General features: G+C 29.3%; 1 long non-coding RNA gene across 1 annotated transcript in view; it reads left to right on the forward strand.

Moving 5' to 3' along the window:
* Positions 1-717: 717 nt before the first annotated feature.
* The window catches only part of LOC139427247 (uncharacterized), a 12,703-nt gene continuing 5,636 nt past the window's right edge, over positions 718-7,784 (forward strand). The window contains exon 1 of the long non-coding RNA XR_011638385.1: positions 718-1,303. This is a non-coding gene — a long non-coding RNA (uncharacterized lncRNA). The remainder of the gene's footprint in view (positions 1,304-7,784) is intronic.

Consider the following 7,784-nt stretch of genomic DNA (forward strand, 5'->3'; position numbering starts at 1 on the left):
TCATTAAATTCTCATTAATTTAATTAAAATTTAAAAATAGAAAAAGTGAGTTCTAGAAAAAATAATACTGATTTTTTTTCCGAAATATCAAAATTCAAACGAATTATACAAGGATAAATCAGGATTATGCAGTAGGGAAGTTATCCTGCAATAATCTGCTTAACTTTCAAACCACGTAACTAATTTAAAACAAAAAAAAGTGAGTCTTGGTAAACCTAGAATAAACCACTAAGTCTCAAATACTGATTTTTTTTTTCTCGTGATATATCAAAATGCTAACAAACTATGGCAGGAAAATTTGAATTAAGCAGTGAGGAAGTTATCCTGCGATAATGTGCTTGCACTTTGACATCTTAAAAATATTTTTTCATTATTTGAAATTTCATGATTCACCCAAGTTTCACGCGAATTCACTTTTCTCTGAACTTTAAGGTATTAATTTAGGTTAAACGGAATTTTCCTAGCAAATTTTCTTCCATGGTATAAGGTCCTCTAAACCGCAAGGAAACTTGTTATTTCTTTCCAAATACATAAAACTTAAAAAACAGTTATTTTCTGTTTAATTTTTATCGTGGTGGAATCTTACTATCGTGATACAGCTAAACAGTTTTACAAAGTACTGCATGAATTTATCTTATCGTAGAAATGGTTAAACATTGATTTCATGATTTATATCGCAATCCTCAGTCACTGCCACTTTTCTGTGCCAAATTATTTCGATTTTCCGTGGATACTTCGTCTATTGTTGAACGATATCGAATACATCTGCTTTGATAAAAGCTCCGTGTTCGCCCCATTTTGTCAATGCCCGCACCTCCATTATTCGAACGGTTATCCCTGTTTAAAAAGGTATATCTGGCAGAAAGATTGATGCTCAGATCAAGACCTTTGCATTCAAAGTCATAAATTTCCAAAATTTGAGGTACTTTTGCTTCCTTCTCTGGGGACAGCCGGTAAACAGGACATATTCAGGTAAAGTTTCCGCACGTAGGAAGCTTTGGATTTGGTGTCCAGGGTAGACGAGAATAATAATTGAGAGAAGTTGAGGGTAATTTGTTAGATTCAGATGGAAAGCTTTTCTGGACTCCTGTTGGCTGGAATAAAGGGCAGTTTGTCTAATTAGGGTTTAGTAGCTCTTAATCGTACATATCATGTTTACCTTTTCGATTCGTGGGGTAAAGCTATCGGGTTTTTATTTTTCAGAATGTACTCAGTGTTATACATCGAGTAATAAAGGAGCTTTGTGTACTTCAGTGATTAATACTTTCTCACGGACTACAATTACTGATACTTGAAATCGAGGGTAAGCAGATTTTTTTTAAAATTTATTTCCTTAAGTAATCTATTTTTTATTTTATTTCATTTAATTAATTTGTTTGTTTATTTATTTGAATCTCGTTTCCATCTTTGAATGCAAGAAAACTTTTTTTTTCTGACCAGAGCTTGCCTAGTTCATCATACTTTTTAAGGATCCGTTAATTTACCGCTTATCATTGTTTTAATAATCCTTAAGTTTTCTAAATAATTGGGGTTATTAAAACAGTAGTTTAACTAATCCCAAGTATAATTAAGATTTTAACTTGTCTTTTTTGTTTCTTCTCTCTTTTCTATTTCCCCCTTTGCCCTCTTTTTTTCTCGTAGCATATGTAATGAGAGCAGCTTGCGTCTATGTTGTTTTTTTATAATTTATTTTATTTGTTTACCGCAAGAGAGTTATAGTAAAAATTATTCAATGGCTGTATGGAAAATATCATGATTTCTTCATTTTAAATAATTTATTTATTAATTAATTAATTTAAATATTTTTATTTCAATCGTAAATAATTTATTAAATAATTAATGAATAATTTATTTATTTTAATATTATTAAATAATATGCTTACTTTTCACTTATTTATTCTATTTGTTTAACTGCGGAAGAGTAATAAAATGATAATAAAAATTATTCATGACTCAATAACATATATTGTGAAGCAGAGCTTTGTTTACAAAAGAGATTTTCAGCGCAGTAAGAAAATCTAAATTATTCTCACGAGATAAAGATATTTATTTATGAGATCGAGATTATTATTAAATATTCTGAAAGCTGACAGTATAGATTATCTCTTTAGTGTATTACTAAATGTACTACTACTTTTGACTTTTTGGCTGCTTTTAAAATTGAATATTATATAAAGCCCATGTGAATATAAGTCAAATCCGCTTATGTGCTTTGTTAATTTATTTTACATTGAAGATAAGATTATTATATTAAAAACATGCGAAGTGTTTATAATTTTTTGGGAAAATTTTATGTACTTATTAACGAAAACATTTAATTAAAAACAACTGTTTTTGTAAAAACCCGATCTGCATGATCGTAAAAAAAAATTAAATGATGCATTTCAAATTTATTTCGTTATTATTTAAATGAATTTTAAAAATCGATAGAGTGTGCCTTACTCAAGCTTTACGTGATTACATAGCTAACATTAATTTATCAAATTTCTAATTAAACCTCTGAATGTAATTGCAGAATATCAATTTCCAAAAATACCATTATTCTTCCCTCAGCTTGTGCTTTCATCTATTTTTTCTGAATAGTTCTTCTTCCTTCGCCGCAAACAATTAATTTCAAAGCCTAATTCAGAAAAAGCATCGAATCTAGAATTAACAGTAATTGCGTTAAAACTAGAGTAGGGCATGTTTCACAAAATTCGCGATTCTCCTCAAAATTATAATGAGATTTTGCAAGGTAATAAGGTAATAGTAAAAGAATGTCAACTAGCACATATATATGTATATTTTAACTATTCATAATATTTTTATTTACGAAAAGAAAATATTTTTATGTTTTCCATTTGATATATATATATATATATAATGTATATAATTTTAATTTTACTTTCTGGATATTTCGCTATATCTTGAGTACTTTTTAAGCAAATTAAAAAGTTTTTACACTCAATTATAAAATTTGTTTATCAAAAGATAATTCCATGCAAAAGATAGTTTTTGATAAATATTTATTTTTTTTATTATTTTATTTAATAATGGTCAAAGAATTTTTGAATTGTAAGCTAGATCATTTTTTGCATCATTTTAAAGAACGTAATTTCACATTGCAAAATGCAAAACTTGGGCAAAATCGGTCGAATTGTTAATGAGAAATCAAATTTTAAGTATCTGACTTTTTTAATTTCTCGGGAAATATTTGACCAATTTCGCTTAAATTTCGTATTTTGCCATGTAAAACTACATTCTTTAAAATGACGTAAAAAGTTGTATACCTCACATTTCAAAAATTTTTCGACCATTATTAAATAAAATAACAGAAATAATAAATATTTACTAAAAGTTATATTTTGCATGGAATTATCTTTGGATAAACGAATTTTACAATTGTGTTTAAAATTTGTTTAATTCGCTTAAAAAGTACTTGAGATATAGCGAAATACCCAAAAAGTAAAATTAAAACGACGGGGTCCAAACTTAGGAGCTCTCACCTGACCGAACTATTGGGACCAATTTTCCCAGACTGTTGGCTATCCCCTACATTTTAGGGGTCAAGAATCCAAATCCATCGAAAAATTATATGCTTATGCAGAGAAAGTACGTTTTTGTGTATAATTTTGTAACTTAAAATATTGTCTGTGCTTATTAACTAATATATTTGAGATCACACCCATCGAGAGATTAAGATTGAGTTCGAGAATATGAAAATCCGATGATTAAATCAAAGAAAATTCAGAATAATCGTTTTTTTTTTCCTTTTTTACGCGCTATACATAAAACCTTTAAAATAAGCTAAGAATACAAAGAAACATCCACTTTGGTAAAACTTCTGAGGCTACAGTCTGAAAAAATTTAGAAAGTGATGGCAAAATTTTTATGAGGTCATGATTATGATCATTTTATGAGGTCAAAATTTTTATGAGGTTTTATTGGCTTTAATTTCAAGTTAATTTTAGAAATTTAGTTGATCACTTGAAATACAAATATGAATTTACAACTATTTGTGGTTAACAAAAATTAATTAAAATATTTCGTTTCCTCCATCTTTTTCGACTGCTTTTTAAATTTTTTTTCGAAAATGGCTACCTTTCCAATTTTTACGTAACGGCTCTTTTTATATCATCACAGTGTCTCAGAGATATCAACTTTTGTGTCAGATTTCTTATTCTTCAAGTAGTGGCGAATTTTGAATTTTTCTACCACTACTTTTGATTTCATAAATTTTTTTTAAAGTTATTTTGCCCATCTGTTCAAATAAATGTTTTAGAAATGCATGTGTAACAATTAATTTACTCCAGACATTTTGTCGTGAAGCTTTTTAAATGATGATAAAATCAAACAAAATTCAGTAATTTTTGGAATTTTAACTTTGTAAAAGCTTTTGTTCAAAACGAATAATCCTTGTAAGTTCGAGAAATGTAGGAGTACAAAAACTTGTCTAATACAGGGTGCCCCAGTGTTATGAGGACAGATTTTAAAGGGAGGTAGGGGGCAAAGATACATAGCAACGCACGGTCGAAAACTTCATAGGAAAGTAGTATGAAAGATACAAAAGAAACAAAGATCAATCTGAAATATTTATTGGTCAGAGATTATGCATGTGCTGTGGAGATGATACGCGAAAATGTCACAAAAGATGTTCTAAGTTTTCACTACTGCTAGCGATGCATGCGTTACACCGACGTGCCCAGATATATATATATATANTAATATATATCAAGAGACGGAAAAAAGAAAAAACTGTCACGAAAGACATTTTATTCCAGCATTTTTTTCGAGCAAAAATAAAATTTCGGAAATATCCAGGAATGTTTTTACAATCATAGCATACATATAAAACTGCTTCTTTCAAGAAAAATAACTAGATATTGCTGATTTCTTTAGAGAAAATATTATCCTCCCAAAAACTAGTTCTAACTGAACTGCCAGCATCTAGCTTTCACCCTTGGTCGAGCCATGGATTGATGAACTTGTTTAAATACACTTGAATTTTGTTTGATATCCACAACAGCACAGGCGATTTTGAAAACTTTTCGGAAGCCACTAGTGCTGCGTCACTTTTCAGTGCTCCCGAAGGAAAGAAATCCACACTGCTTAAATCAGGAGAGCGGGGTGACCAGGGACGGCTTTGGGTCTTCCGACAATCGGACCCCATAAGATAAAGTGGGTTTCTCTTTCCGTTACCAACCAAGTTTCGGCACTAACGTCTAGACTTGCTTGCTTTATTTAATAAAACTGGGCACTATCCCATACATCATGCAATATTAAAAACATTGAGTTACAAACATATTGAGTTTTGCAACATTGTGGTAGTTATACACTAACGTCTAGACACAAAAGATGGTCGATAAATGAAAATCACATACATCAGAAAGAGTGTTAGATAATTGCTTATACCAAGTGTATATTCCACCAAGCCACACCTACCAAGACATCCACAGCCCCCTGTGGAACTCCTATATCTGCATCGTCATTATTCCAGTTGCCCACGGTCACCATCGTATATGAAAGAGTCAATTGTCCTCTTGGCGGGCAGGCACTCTGTATGCTACCCTAGTTCAAGTGCAAGTTCAAGTCTTAAAGAGCAGAGCGTGTTAACTGATGAAGACCGAATATAAATATTTGTACACCAAATAATTGTAGTAGAGCGAACAACTTTGTTCTTTCGAAAAATGAACACTAATAATGACGCCAACCGAACTATGTAGGGGTCAGGTAACTGGCCTTGCGTCAGAAAGATTCTGGGTTCGATTCCCGCACAAAGCATGGATATTCTCTGTCCTTGCAGTGGAAGCAGCGTTGGCCCACTTAACATGTTAGCCCTGAAAGAGTGACCGACAAATCTGCCATTTGAATGGACGAATGACAATCCCATTAGAAGAAAAAAATATTAATAATGACACCCCTGTACTATCACTTTATTCTTCCTTGAAGAAGCCTTTTTAAAAGGCGCAAATGGGTTTAACTTTAAAAAGTTCGCAGATTCTTAATATATAAATATTTATATTTTGCAGCTGACAGAACTATTATAATTTTTGTTAGTAGATTCTAATAATAAAAGCCCTTTAAGGAAATCTCCTTTAGAGAGGAAGGCACAAATGGGTTAAGACCAGAAAAAGAATGAAGAGATTTCCATACTCAAGAAATAAATAAATAAAATAAAATAAATAAAGAGATAACTAAAAAATTATACTTTTTTTTGATTAAACACAATACATTAAATAAACAATAAAACTTCTAAAAGCAGCAACTTTGTGCTAATTAAATATTGAATTAGAATTCATACTCATTTTCTTACAAAAAAAACTTAATTATTATTTAAAAAAGGAACTGACTCAGGTAATTGTATTTTTTTAATTGCACATTAAAAATATCTAATATAAAACATCTAATATAAAATTTCTGATAGCGACGATTTTGTACTAATTAAATATTGTGAATTGGATTTCCTACACGCTATTTTATATAAAAACTATTATTAATAGTTAAAAAAAACCTAACTTAAGCAATGTTTTTCAAATAAAAAAATTCAAACAAGTAGACGAAAAATAACTAGCAAAAAATATCAAAGCTATGTAAATATAGAGAAGAAAAAAAATGAAAGAAAATTTCAAATCAAACGGTCACATGGTGTATGTAATTTGTTCTTTAATAATACCAATCATAGGTCATCAAATATAGCCTGTTATCTACCTTTTGCTGTTATTTCCGGACATTCTTATCCCAACATACGTTTCTAAATAAATAAAAATTTTGTTAAATCGTTCACCGAAGAAAAAGTGATTTACCTTGAGTTCGACGCTTAACCATCCGTAGCCGTCAAGAAATGACACCTATAATCATAGTTATTTTTAAGATTTTTTTTAGTTATAATTTAAAAATACGTCATCAAATAATAATAACGATGTCGAAATGCGCAAGATGCATTAAAATTAAATTGCCGAGCGGAATCAAAAATTTAATAAATGTCCATTAAAAATGTGATATTCATTAAAATTATTTTTATATCCAAACTTAGCCGAGTGTAACCTAATGAAATTTTAGATATATTACGAGAAAATAAATTTATACTCATTTTAAATCATGCAAGTTTTAATGCCTAAGACTATAAATACCCTTACTTACAAAAATATTTCACAGATGAAATAAGTATACAAATTTCTTATAAGTAAACAGTCATTAAAAATGAATTCTAAACCTATTAAAATCGGAATTTTAATTTAGTGACGATATAAGCAGTGCCCTCCACTACATATAAATAATTGAAATATAGATTTAAAAAAAAATTTAAAAAAAGAAGTTTGTTTCTTTTGAAAAAAAATTTCTTATAGGCATAATCTAAATTCTTTTAAAAAATGGGCCAGCTCCATCTATTATGGTTCCATGTATTTTAACTAGTAAAATTTTGAAAGTAATCTAACAATATTAAATAAATAATCCCCAGAAACTGAGGATATACTAGATTAAAAACTTTATTGGCATCGAAAAATATAAAGATGGTAATAAAAGTCTGGCAAGTTTTGAGAATTTTTGAGTTCTTTGAAACATATAACTTTCATTAATACCTTCATATTTTTCTTCAGTCAATGAAATCAAGTCTAGAAATTTGAAGAAAAAAAAACGGATGCAGAAATATTAATAATATGTGTGCTTATTAAAAATGTATAAATAAATAATACATAACAAACAAATACTACTTTGTTTCTGTTACATTGTGGTGAAGATTCATAAGTGTTGTCGAATTTGAATTAGAATCTGATAGCTTTATTTTATAACTCCCTACCACTTTA

This window comes from Parasteatoda tepidariorum, chromosome X2 (assembly GCF_043381705.1).
Source record: "Parasteatoda tepidariorum isolate YZ-2023 chromosome X2, CAS_Ptep_4.0, whole genome shotgun sequence".
NCBI lineage: Eukaryota > Metazoa > Arthropoda > Arachnida > Araneae > Theridiidae > Parasteatoda > Parasteatoda tepidariorum.